This window comes from Cetorhinus maximus, chromosome 23, assembly GCF_964194155.1.
Source record: "Cetorhinus maximus chromosome 23, sCetMax3.hap1.1, whole genome shotgun sequence".
Lineage (NCBI taxonomy): Eukaryota > Metazoa > Chordata > Chondrichthyes > Lamniformes > Cetorhinidae > Cetorhinus > Cetorhinus maximus.
The window spans coordinates 49,909,442-49,923,700 of record NC_135901.1 but is presented as its reverse complement, the minus strand read 5'-3'; the positions used below and the strand labels follow the sequence as shown (position 1 = coordinate 49,923,700).

Here is a 14,259-nt window from a genome sequence, read left to right as displayed (position 1 = left end):
CTAGTTCCATTTTTATAAATTCTGCTGAATGTGGCCCTCACCCAGTGTCAGGATATTGGATCAGAGCCACCATGGAAAATGAATTTGACACCGGTGAGAAAGACAATGTCAACCGGATCCTCAGTTCTGCCAAAGAGCCATGAAGGCTCGAAACGTTAACTGATTTCTTCTCCGCCGATGCTGCCAGACCTGCTGAGTTTTTCCAGGTAATTCTGTTTTTGTCCTCAGTATCTCTGTCACCTCCTCCAGCCCCACAACCCTTCCTGTAAATACAAGGTGTTGTTCTTGGATTACACCCTGAGATAGACAATGTAATTATATTTTAACCTTTATTCTTCAAGTAAAGTATCTTCATTCAGGCTGTTCTCAAGGTTGTGCAAGATGAAACCAAACAGTGATTTATTTGTACTTCTTGCAGTTTAGTTACTGTATTCATTGCTCACGATGTGATCTGCTCTACATTGGGAAGACCAAACACAGATTGGGTGATCACTTTGTGGAACAACCTCCGTTCAGTCTGTGAGCTTGACCCTAAGCTTCCGGTCACTTGTCATTTTAATTCTCCGCCCCACTCCCACTCTGACCTCTCTGTCCTCGGCCTCCTGCAATGTTTCAATGAAGCTCAATGGGGACTCGAGGAACAGCAGCTCATCTTTCAATTCGGCACTTTACAACCTTCCACACTCAACATCGAGTTCAGCAGTTTCTGCACCAACAGTGAGTTGTCAGGATCTGGAACATTCTACCTGGAAAGGTGCTGGAACCTGATTCTATCAGGAATTTTAAAAGGGAGTTGACAGGGATTTGGGATTGAGGAACTTACAGGGTTACAAATAGAAAGTGGGTGTGTGGGACGAATACAACTGCTCTTTCAAAGAGACAGCACAAGCACAAAGGGTTGAATGGCCTCCTTCTGTGCTCTAAGTTTCGATGATTCTAGGAGTTGGCCATTTAGCCCCTCGAGTCTGTCCCACTATGCAATCAGATCACGGCTGATCTGTGACCCTTTTTCTCCTGTCCCTTGATTTATACCTTGTGTTAGGAAGGATCTATCAATGCCAGATTGAAACTGAACATTGATCAAGCATGAACTGCTAATTCAGGAAGAGAATTCCAAACTTCTCCCAACTTTTTCTGAAGAAGATTTTCCTAATCTCACCCCTGAAAGTTCGGGCTCTAAGTTTTAGACTATGTTCCTCAGTCCTGGATTCCCCAACCAATGGAAATTGTTCCCTTCTATCTACCACACCATGTCCAATTTATATCATGAAAACTTCGAGAAAATCCTCCTCAATCTTCTAAATTCCATGGAATACAAACCTCACCGTGAGATGATGAATATTGGCAGAATGAATAGGGTACTCAATGGTACAGTCCTAAAGGGTGTGTAGGGACTGGGGGACCTGGGGTTGATGTGCACACATTTGAAGGCGAAAGGACATATTGAGAGAGCAGTTCGCAAAATATATGAGATCGTGGGCTTCATAAGCAGATTTAATGTGTATAAACACAGGGAAAATAAGCTGACCCGTCATAAAGCTCTGGTTAGGTCACAACAGGAGTATTGCATCCAGTTCTGGTCTCCACACTTTAGGAAAGGGGTGAGGGTCCTTGAGAGGATGCGGAGGAGATTTACCAGAATGGTTCCAGGAAAAAGGGAATTCGGTTACAAAGGGAGATTGGAGAAGGTGAAGTTGTTCTTCTTGGAGTTACAGAGTTGAGGGGAGATTGGATAGAGGTGAACAAGATTGTGACAGGTTAAGATAAGGTGGACAAAGAAAATGTTGATTCCATCTGGTGATGGTACAAAGATTAGGGGGACACAGATTGAAGGTTATAGGCAAACGATACAGGGCAAATGCAGGGAGGAATATTTTACACAACATGTGGTAATAACACAGAACTCACTGCCTACGAGCAGGCTGGAAGCAGACATGATAAATGCTTTAAAATTAAATTGGACCAGCATTTAAGAGAAATAAACATGCAGGGGGTTGAAGACACAGTGGGGCAATGAGACAGACTGGACTGCTCTACAGAGAGCTGGCATTGACTCAATGGGCTGAATGGCCTCTATCTGTGCTGTAATTACTCTGATGCATTTGTTTGACCACTCCTCATAATTTAACCCTTGGAGTCCAGTTGTTATTCAGGTACATCTGCACTGCTCTCCCACTAAGGCCAATATAGTCTATCCTTCCTAAAGTGTGATGCCCAGAACTGAACACAGTATTCCTGTCCTGATGAAAGGTCATGTTGACTCGAAATATTAACTCTGTTTCGCTGCACAGATGCTGCCAGGCCTGCTGAGTACTTCCAGCATTTTTTTATTGTTATTACAGTGGTTCAGGTGCAGTCTAACCAGGATTTTGAAAATGTCGGTGCTTTTCCCACAAACAGAACAGACAAACTTTTTTCCTTCCACAATCAAAGTCCGATGATATTCAGGTCCTGAGGAATCGAATGACTCTGTTAGATTTTGATGTGAAGTTTGGTTTGAATTTCCCCGTCTCCAAATCCGTCCCATTGAAAACCCTGTACAAAGGAGATTATAAAAAATCCATCCCTGTCAGTCCAGGATAGAAATTAAGAGACAAACATTTCTCTGGGTTGGAGTTTGCTGTGTGTAAATCCTCCCCTTCTAACCCCCTGGAAAAGGAGTTTCCAAACACTGGGTGTAAACTGGGCTCCGGGAGTTTGTAATCCGGGTTTGGAGTCCTACACCGGGTGTTTGTGAATCCTCCCAGTCCACCCTCCGGCTCCATTCCTCTCCTGCACTCGGCCCTTTCTCAGCCGCTGGACTTTCAACCCGACCGCCTTGATCCCGATCCCCACACGCGCTGCGCATGCTCCAATTCAAGCCCGGCCACGCCCCTCATTCACTGCGATTGGCCGGAGGAACAGCCGCTCCCGCTGGTCCTCCAGTCCCGCCCCCTCTCCCTATTGGTCTGGAGCTGCCGTCAATCATTGTGAGCTGGAGCATGCGTAGAGCGTGAAATCAGGCGTGAAGAGAGCTGGAGCGAGCGGATTTAAAATGCGGGATTTACAAAGACCGAGCGCGGGATTTACAAAGACCGAGCGCGGACTGAGAGCTGGAAAAAAAAACCCGTGACCATAGATAGGGCTGGCGGGTGAGTTGGGAGGCTTTATGAATTCACGGTCTCTGTCCTAAACCCTCAATAAGGAACCATCCTTCCAAACACAGATTAGGTAATTTCTCCGGAAGTAGGCCCGAGTTAACGGCCGCCAACTTTATAGGGGGCAAGGAGCAGCAGAGCGCATGTGCGGTCACCATCTTTATAGGGGGCAATGTGCAACAGGGAGCATGCGTGGGCGCCATCTTTACAGAGGCTGCAGGCCCGGATGAATGACCCGCAGGAAGGACAATAAATCAGAGATAGAGTTTGGTGTGAAATCAATGGGTTGTTGTAAAACAGGAGATCAGGGTAACAGTCAGAAACAACAACAACTTCTATTAACATCATAAATCATCCCAGTGAGCTTCACAGGGAAATTATAAAATAAAGTATAACATTCAGACACAGAAGGAGGTGACCAAAATACTTAAATAGTCGCTTGTTTGTACAGAATTTGATTATTAACGAAAAAAGAGACAAGCTGTCAAAGCTTTTCCTGTTGCACTCACCAGGACAGACGCAAGAATCCCAAATTTCAAAGGGAACCACAATTTATACTGCACGAGAAAAGGGTGCTGATTGGTTGGCCCGTCGGCTCTGATTGGTTGTTGCCATGGACAATACAGCCAGGAGCTGAAATCCCCTCTGCTTTTGTTTAATTCCACAATAGGCCCCGTGCCTGGACTTGTTCCTTCTGCCTGCAGAGGACGGGTCCCTGTGGATGAACATACGTAGCTTCTAGCAAGTGTAAGTCAGCCACATTAAAAGCCTGACTGATAATTTTTGAAATTTGGTATTCTTCCCTCTATCCTGATGAGTACAAGATAAAGGGGGAAAGTGTGGTAGACAGAGGGAGAGAATCTCAGAGCTTGGGGTCGAGGGAACTGAAGGCACGGACACTAATGGTGGAGCAAATAAAACAGGGTACGCTAGAATTAGAGCAGTGCAGATATCATAGAGGGTTGTGAGTCTGCAGGAGCCACAGAGAGGAGGCCATTGGGGGATTTGAAAACAAGGATGAGAATTTTAAAATTGAGTTGCTCCTTGAACGGGAGCCAAGGAAGGTCAGGGAACGGGACTCGCTGTGAGTGAAGACACAGACAGCAAAAATATGGATGTCTTCAAGGTTACAGAGGGTAGAATGTGGGAGACCAGCCAGGAGTGTGTTGGAATGGTCGAGTCTGGAGATAAAAATGACAGTGATAAGGGTTTCAGCAGCAGATGAGACACTCCTGAGACAGGGGTGAGGTCGGGTGATATTACGGAGGTAGAAACAGGCGATCTTAGTGATGGCACAGACATGAGGTCAGCAGCTCCTTTCGAGATCAAATTTAACACCGAGGTTGTGAACAGACTGGTTTAATCTCAGACTGTTCCCAGGGAGAGGGATGGAGTTGGTACCTGGGAAATGGAGATTGGAGCAGGGACTGAAAACAGTGTCTTCAGTCTTCTCAGTGTTTAACTGGAGGAAATTAGTCATCACGAAGAGAAGCAGGAACCAGAATGGGGCATAAGACTGATCCCAGTTTTAACTCAGTTAGAGAGGGAGAGAAGGAAAGAAGGAAACCCTGGGAGGTTTGGAGAAACCACCTTCACAATCACTCATGAAACCTCCAGTAAGTTTTGGACACAAGGTTAACATCTGCTATTCTGTATGGTCGGTCAGGGGGTTTCAGATTAATGTTTTGTCACGAGTAATGACTGAAGTGAATGATGAAACATATTGTTATCTTCAGTTGTAGAAATCTGTTGAAAAGATACAAAAATAATTGTCCAAAACTCTGTTTGGATTTCAGCACCTGGAAGAGGGAGAGTGTGTAGGACGGGGATTTGCAGCTTTGAGGGAACAAGGGAGGAAAAAATGTTCCACAGAAACGAGAATTGTCTGTTCTGAATTTCTATCCTGTACTGACAGTGATGACTTTTGTAAACTCCTTTTACAGGGTATCGGAAGGAGAGGATTTACAGAGGGGGATCTTCAAACCAAACATCACTTCAAGATCTGACAGTCACTCGATTCAGCAGAACCTGAATATCATCAGTCTTTGAATGTGGAGGGAGAAATGTTTGTCAGTTCTGTCTGTGGGAAAAGATTTCAAACATCAGTGTGACTGGAAAAGCACCGAGACACACACACACCCGAATGAGAGTGTTCCAGTGAACTGACTGTGGAAAGAGCTTCAACCAGTTACACAACCTGAAAAAACATCACACCTTTCACAGTGGGGAGAAACTGTACACGTGTTCTTTGTGTGGACTAGGCTTCAACTGATCATCGAACAGAGAGAGACACAGGGACACCTGGACCATGGAGAAACCGTGGAAATGTGGTGATTGTGGGAAGGGATTCAATCATCCATCTGAACTGGAAATCCATCAACGCAGTCACACTGGGGAGAGGCCGTTCACCTGCTCCGAGTGTGGGAAGGGATTCACTCAGTTATCCACCCTGCTGAATCACCAGCGAATTCACACTGGGGAGAGACCATTCTCCTGCTCCGAGTGTGGGAAGGGATTCATTCAGTCATCAAACCTGTTGAAACACCAGCAAGTTCACAGTGGAGAGAGACCATTTACCTGCACGGTGTGTGGGAAAGGATTCACTGCATCCTCTGACCTGCTGACGCACCAGCGAATTCACACTGGGGAGAGGCCGTTCACCTGCTCCGAGTGTGGGAAGAAATTCACTCAGTCATCCAACCTGCTGACACACCAGCGAATTCACACTGGAGAGAGACCATTCACCTGCTCCGAGTGTGGGAAGAAATTCACTCAGTCATCCAACCTGCTGAGACACCAGCGAATTCACACTGGAGAGAGACCATTCACCTGCTCCGAGTGTGGGAAGAAATTCACTCAGTCATCCAACCTGCTGACACACCAGCGAATTCACACTGGGGAGAGGCCATTCACCTGCTCCAAGTGTGGGAAGGGATTCATTCAGCTATCCCACCTGCTAAGACACCAGCGAGTTCACACTGGGGAGAGACCATTCACCTGCTCCCAGTGTGGGAAGGGATTCATTCAGTTATCCACCCTGCTGAAACACCAGCGAATTCACAAAAGGAGAGGCCATTCCGCTGTACTTCCTGTGTAAAGAGATTCAGCCTTCATTCCACCTCAGTGTACGCCAGTGAATTCACATTGGAGAGAAAGTGTTCACCTGCTCCGAGTGTGGAAAGAGGTTCACTCATTTATCCAACCTGTTGACACACTAGCGAGTTCACACTGGGGAGATGCTGTTCACCTTCTCCGAATGTGGGTAGGGATTCACTTGGTCATCCCACCTGCTCAGACAGCAATGAGTTCACAAGTGACAGCAGGGGTTGGATTCTGTTGTTATTGCTGCTGTTAATCACATCCAGAACTGAACCATGTTCATTCTGACAGTTTTGGTTTGTTTCTATTGATGTTAACAATCCCTGTAACTGGGCTGAAGTTTAATATCTTGATGTCTGTTCAATAAATCAGTTTTGTTTCAAACTCTCAGAATGTCGAGTCCTTGATTTCTCCAGGATAAGAGGAGACTGATTAATGTCCTGTTCCCAACTGCTCCATTTTTGGATCTTGTCTCCTTTCTAACCCTAGATTTTTTCAGTTCTCAGACCTTTGGTTACTCTCATGTATAAGTTCCAGCTCCCCACACCTCCCAGAGAGCCTTGGGATCCAGGGAAGTATCAGTGTTAAAAACAGAAAATGCTGGAACTAACCAATACTTTTCCAAATGCCAATTGATTTTCTCCTGGATCATTGGCTCCAGCTTTTCCCCAACATTGATGTGAAGCTGATTGTCCTGGAATTGCTGTGTTTTTGAACAGGGGTGTAACATTTACAATCTGTCAGTCCTTTGACACCACCACTATATAAGGAGGATTGGAAGATTGTGACCAGAGCCTCCACAAGTTCCATGTGAAGGATGCTGTCTCTGACAGTGCAGCAGTCCCTCAATGTCACCCTGGGGTGTCAGCCTAGATAATGTGCTCAGGTTTATTAATATTTCCTCTTGTTATTGATGTGGGTCATTAAGAAACAATGGACTCTTATGATGTCATCCAGTCCCAGTGCGATGATGTCATCCAGTCCCAGTGCGATGATGTCATGAAGACTATTAAATACCAGCGGAGCCTTAGTGGTGAAAACAGTTTTCGAGATGGCAGCAAGTCCATTACTGATAGATCAGCAAATGGAATTAATGGGAAAGAAAGTGAGGCAGCTCATGAACATCAGGAATAGTGTTGTAAATTATGAAGATGAGAAACATGTACAGTATATGTCCCATCTCTCGACACTCTGCCCCATCTCCCGATGCTCTGCCCCATCTCCCGACACTCTGCCCCCATCTCCCGACACTCTGCCCCCATCTCCCGACACTCTGCCCCCGTCTCCCGAGCAGCCTGACTCTACCTCTGCTGAACCCACACAGGATGAACCATGTTGAAACCAGAGGAAAGGACTGGGTGAGAAATTGTAAATCACCAAGGGTGTGCACATGGGGGTTTGACAAAATATTAAGTTTCCTGTTTTTAACAATGAAACTTAAAACGCATTGATTGGAACCACTTCCAGCTCTTGTCCATTCTGACATCCCGTGGGCCAGCTCACCCTCTCACTGGGTTCATGCTGAATGTCAATCCAGGCTGGGAGCCATTGGGTGGATGGGCAATGGGTGGATGAGTGGCTGAAGGAATGTTCAGTTCACAGGGAGGGGATTGGGGGAGGGGGGTTGGTGCTGGTGGTGGGAAGTGTTCATTCTGAAGGAGTCCCACCTGAAACAGTGACCACTAACTTATCACTTTCTAATGGTGATTGACCTGCGGTGTATTTCCCCAGATTTGTTCTGTGCAGTATTTCAATGTTTATGTATTTTTTATCTTTGCGAAAACATGTTCTTGTTTTGACACTGAAATCCAGCGGATTTTAACTCTTGTTAAGTTCAATCTCCATCGAGTGCACAGGAGGACTCAACTGGTCCAAACTTTTTCTGGTATCAATAAACAAAAATCCTACAAGATGTTTATTTGGGGATTTGTTTTTCTCTGAGACGGTCAAACTATGACCCAAAGTTCAGATTTGGGCTTTGAGCCCGGGCTATGGGGCCCACATACATGGAGCACCATTACCGGATGTCCTTCATCCCCGATTTTAATCACCCCATCATTGGTGGCCGGGCCTTCAGCTGCCTGGACCCTGAGCTGTGGAATTTCCACCCTAAACCTCTCCACCTTTCTCATTCACTTTCCCCCTTTCAGACACTCCTTATAACTGACCTCCTTGACCAAGCAGTTGGTCATCTGACCTAATACGTCCTTATGCCCCTGTGAAACTCTTGGGACAATTAGAAGCTCGATATAAATATAATTTGTTGCACTTGTTGATGTAATTCAGTCAGACCTGATCACTTATTGAGTCTGTATGAATGTAACTCAGATAGACACAGCTTGTGTCATAGTTCAGTGAGACCTGATCACTTACTGAATGAGTCTGTATCAATGTAACTCGTATAGACACAGCTTGTGTCATAGTTCATTGAGATCTGATCCCTTAATGAGAGTGAGTCTGTATCAATGTAACACGTATAGACACAGCTTGTGTCATAGTTCAGTGAGATCTGATCACTCACTGAGTGAGAAAGTCTGTATCAATGTAACTCGTATAGACACAGCTTGTGTCATAGTTCAGTGAGATCTGATCCCTTAATGAGTGAGTGAGTCTGTATTAATGTAACTCAGATAGACACAGCTTGTGTCATGGTTCAGTGAGATCTGATCACTCACTGAGTGAGAGAGTCTGTATCAATGTAACTCAGATAGACACAGCTTGTTGGAACAGACCTGGGGAGAAAGAGGCTCTGAATTAATCACTGGATTTTCTGTTCTCCACAGTTGGGAAAAAGGTGATTCTTTCCAAACATCCAAATGACAAATGAAGTCATTAAAGATGATTTGTTGTTTTGAGCTGAATTATTTGGTAGAATTAGAGTGAAGGAGTGGGATTGACCCACAGGCTGAGTCACCACTTTAAGGACAGGAAGAGAGAGAATCTGGAGAGGGGAAAAGAATTAGTGAATTAGTAGGTGACTGGGCACTGAATCTGGAACAATGAGCAGAGAGGGGGAGGAGTGTGTGGGACAGGGATTTATAGATTTGGGGGAATGAAAGGAGAACGAATATTCCATAGAAACTAGAATTGTCTGTTCTGAGTTTCTAACCGGTACTGACAGTGTTGACTTTTGTAAACTGTGTTTACAGGGGATTAGAGGGAGAGGATTTTCAGATGGGGAAACTCAAACCAAAAATCTCAATAAGATCTTATAGAATCACTGAATGCATACATGACCAGCCTTTGAGTATGGAAGGAGAAATGTTTGTCTGTTCTGCCTGTGGGGAAGATTCACATCATAATTTGACTGAAAACTCACGAACACACAGACACCCGAGTCAGAACATATGTCAGGGTCAAACCTGACATCACTTCTGCAAAAAGTCTGGTTTAGTCTCAGACAGTTGCCAGGGAGAGGAATGGAGTTGGTATCTAGGGATTGAAAACAATGGCTTCGGTCTTCCCAATATTTAATTGGAGGAAATTTCTGCACATCCACCATTGAATATCAGACAAACAGTCTGATAATTTAATAAAAGTGGAGAAGTGGAGAGAGGTGGTGGTGAGGTAGAGCTGGGCACTGTCAGTGTACATGTGATAACTGACACTGTGTTTTCAGATGATGTCGCTGTGGGGAGAATGTTGATGAGAAATAAGAGGAGGCCAAGGCTGGATCCTTTGGGAACACCAGAGACAACTGTGGGAGTGGGAAGGGAAGACATTACAAGTGATTCACTGACGATGGTTAGAAAGAGAAGAATGGAACCAGGAGGGAGCAGCCCCACCCAGCTAGATGACAGTGGAGAGGTGTTGGAGCAGAATGGTGTGGTCAACCTTGTCAAAGGCTGGAGACACATCGAGAAGGATGAGAAGGGATAGTTTGCCTTTGTCTCAGTCACATAGGATGTCACTATTGGCTTTGATCAGAGCTGTTTCAGTACAGTGGCAGGGGAAGAAACCTGATTGGAGGGATTCAGACAGGGAGTTCTGGGAAAGATGGGCACGGATTTGGGAGGTGTGAACATGTTTGAGGAGTTTGGAGAGGCAAGGAAGGTTGGAGATGGGACAGCAGTTTGCAAGGACAAAGCCAAAGGTTTGTTTATTGACGAGGGCTTGATGATGTCAGATTTGAAGGAGAGAGGGACAGTAACTGAAGAGAGAGAACCATTAACAATCTCAGTGGACATGGGGAAGTTGGGTGACCAGCAGTTTAGTGGGAATAGGGTCAATGGAGCAGGAGGTGGGTCTCATGGACAAGATGAGCACCGAGGTGGCATGAGAGGAAATGGGAGCGAAACTAAAGAAAGTTGTGGGTTCAGGGCTCAGACAAGGGGGAACTTTAGATACAGTTTGTCCCGGTGGGTTAGTGGAACGGAGGGAAGCAGCAGAGGCAGCTGATCGGATTGTTTCAATCTTAGTGACAAAGAAGCTCCATGAGCTCCACACACTTGTTGCTGGAGGTGAGGATGGAGGAGACAGGGGGAGAGGGAGAGCCCTTCAAAAGGAACTAATTTGTATGTTTAACACGGAGCTGATTTATTTGACTTTATTCAGAATATTAACAGCTATAACTGGGTTGGAGTTTATTAACATTAGTAGAAAAAGACCCCAATCAACATGGTTCAGTCCAGGACGTGATCAACAGCAAAATCCATTCACTGTTGTCACTTGTGAATTCGCTGGTGTCTCAGCAGGTGGGATAACTGAGTAAATCCCTTCCCACACTCGGGGCAGGTGAACGGTCTCTCCCCAGTGTGAACTCGCTGGTGTGTCAACAGGTTGGGTAACTGAGTGAATCCCTTCCCACACACGGGGCAGGTGAATGTTCTCTCTCCGCTGTGAACTCGCTGGTGTACTGTGAGTTGAGATGACCACCTGAACCCAGTCCCGCATTGAGAACACCTGAATGCTTTTATAGCACTTCCCGCAGTCTGAGCATTTGAATGGTCTCTCCCCAGTGTAAATTCGCTGGTGTTTCAGCAGGTTAGTTGACTGAGTGAATCCCTTCCCACACACTGAGCAGACGAATGGTCTCTCCCCAGTGTGAACTTGCTGGTGTGCCAGCAGGTCAGATGTCTGAGTGAATCCTTTCCCACACGTGGAGCAGGTGAACGGTCTCTCCACAGTGTGAAGTCACTCATGTTTCAGCAAGTTGAATAGCTGAGTGAATCCCTTCCCACACATGGAGCAGGTAAATGGTTTCTCCCCAGTGTGAACTTGCTGGTGTGTCAGCAGATGGGATGAATAAGTGAATCCTTTCCCACACATGGAGCAGGTGAATGGTCTCTCTCCGGTGTGACTGTGCCGATGAGTTTCCAGTTCAGACGGGTAATTGAATCCCTTCCCACAGTCCCCGCATTTCCATGGTTTCTCCCAATTCTCACTGCATTTATGTTTTGACAGAGTAGATGATTGACTGAAGCCTCGTCCACACACAGAACACGTGTACGGTTTCTCCCCACTGTGAACGGAGCTTTTTCCTTCCATGTTCAAAATCCGATGATATTCAGGTTATGATAAATTGGGCGACTCCGTCAGATCCTGATGTGATGTTTGGTTTCAGTTTCCTGACTGCAAATCCTCCCCTTCTAACACCCTGTGGAATTGATTTAAAACAGAAAAAAGGGAGTGAGAGAGAACCCACAAAAACACAAAGGCAGGTTGTGAAATTGAGCTGAATGAATCTGGGAATTTGTGGGGCCGGCATAGGAAAAAGTGACCATGAAAACTGCTGGATTGTCATAGAAACCCAACTGGTTCACTAATGTCCTTCAGGGAAGGGAACCTGCCACCCGGTCTGGGCCTACACAAGACTCTGGGGTCAATAATAAAACAAGTGTTAGGGGCAGCAGGAGACCACATGGCCCTTCAAGTCTGCTCCATCATTCAATACGATTGTGGCTTCTCTTGGGCTTCAACTACACTTTCCCGCCCACTCCCCATATCCCTCGACTCCCAGAGAGACCAAAAATCTCCCCATCTCAGCCTGAAATATATTCAATGATGGAGCATCCACAACTTGCTGGGCTGGAGAATTCTATGTGACAGAAGAAGAAAAGGAGAGAGAGAGAAAGTCAGAGAGAGGAGTGGGAGAGGCAGGGGGTGAGGACAGGGCTTTTCATAGGCCTACAAATAAACCAGAACTTTGACAGAATCTCCCAAACCTTCAACCTCTACGCCCGAGAAGGACCAGGGTAGCAGGTGTTTGTGAACACCATCACCTCCAAGTTCCCCTCCAAGTCACACACCATCCTGACTTGTCTGACATCCAGTACTGGATGAACAGAAATTTCCTCCATTTAAATATTTGGAAGATTGAAGCCATTGTCTTCAGTCCTCACTGCAAAATCTACTCCCTAGACAGCGACTCCATCCCTCTCCCTGACAACTGTCTGAGACTGAACCAGACTGTTCACAATCATGGTGAAATATTTCACCCCAAGATGAGCTTCCAACCACATATCCACATCATCACCAAGACCGCCTATTTCCACCTCAGTAACATCGCCCGACTCCACCCCTTATTTTTAAATTCCTGTATGGCTGCTCCCTGTTGCTGAAATCTCCTCCAGCATCACAACACTTGAAGATATCTGTGCTCCTCTAATTTGGCATACTGAGTGTTCCTGATTTCTATTGTTCCACATTCGTGCACATTCTGTCACTTTCCAAGGCTCCAAGCTCTGGAATTCACTCCCTAAACCCCTCCCATTCTCTACCTCATTTTCCTCCTTTAAGATACTCCGTAAAACCCACTTCTTTGACCAAACGCTTGGTCACCTGCCCTAATATCTCCTCATGTGGCTCAGTGTCAAACCTTGCTTTGTAACATTTCTGTGAAATGCCTTGGAACATTGTCTTACATTAAAAGTGTGATATAAATACAAATTTTTGTTGTTGATTTTGGACAGAAATCACTGGTCCTTCATCATCACTGGGTGAATAACCTGTAACTCCTTACCTAACAGCATTGTGGGAGCACCTTCACCACACGGACTGCAGCGGTTCAAGAAGGTCAAACATCATCTTCTCCACAGGCAACTGGGGACTGGCAATATTTGCTGGTATCTGTGGAGAGGGAAACAGAGTAAACATTTCAGGATTTGCAGAATGATTTACTGGGAGTAAAAATGCTGCAGAATTTGATGATCAATATAAGCTCAGAAGTGGAATAGAAATGGACTATAGCGCAGGAAAAACAATTCCTGACTATGAAAGATACTGTGGGAAGATAAAGCTGGGAAGCCAGCAGCACATGGTCGGGGGATGGGCAGCAGTGGAAATCTCATTGAGACACAGTCAGCAGAAGTAACAATTAAATACTAAACATAACTCAAATAGATCCATTATTAGAGACAGAGGAAGGTGGACTATGGTAGAGAGGTGATCAGGGAGGGCAGAGGTGAAACAGAGCAATGGATGGACATGGATTCAGATCCTCAGTAAAGGAGCCGCACCAGTCCCTGAGACTTGGAACCTCTCACCGAAAACAGAGCACAGCACTAAAAGCTCTAAATTGTAGATGGATGGTGAAAAATACTCACCTCTGAAAGAATATCACCATTTTCAAAGTTAAACTCTCCTGCTGGAGCCTGCAGCTGAAAAGATAGCAGAAGCACTGGAGTCAGAGAAAAATCTCCCAGTTGAGGAAATACCCAGGGAGTGGGATGATGTCACCGTGTAATTGTCGATGTGTGATGATGTCACAGTGTAATTGTCGATGTGTGATGATGTCACAGACACAGAACATCTGGGTCTGTGCAAACCAGTGATCACCACATATTACGAAGGATGTAAGGGTCCTTCAGAGGGGGCAGAGGAGATTTATCAGAATGGGTCGAGGGATGAGGGATTTTAATTGTAAGATTAAATTCAAGAAACTGAGGTTGTTCTCCTCGGAGTTAAGGAGCTTGAGGGGAGATTTGATAGAGGTGTACTGGATTATGAAAGGTAGTTAAATTAAAGCTGTTTCCATTAGCTGATTATGAAAGGATTAAGGGACAGAGATTTAAGATTTTAGGTA

General features: G+C 45.6%; 2 long non-coding RNA genes across 6 annotated transcripts in view; one reads left to right on the top strand and one right to left on the bottom strand.

Moving 5' to 3' along the window:
* The window catches only part of LOC144698296 (uncharacterized), an 869,665-nt gene that overhangs the window by 58,735 nt on the left and 796,671 nt on the right, over positions 1-14,259 (top strand). The window lies entirely within an intron of this gene.
* The window catches only part of LOC144698294 (uncharacterized), a 451,035-nt gene that overhangs the window by 225,555 nt on the left and 211,221 nt on the right, over positions 1-14,259 (bottom strand). The window lies entirely within an intron of this gene.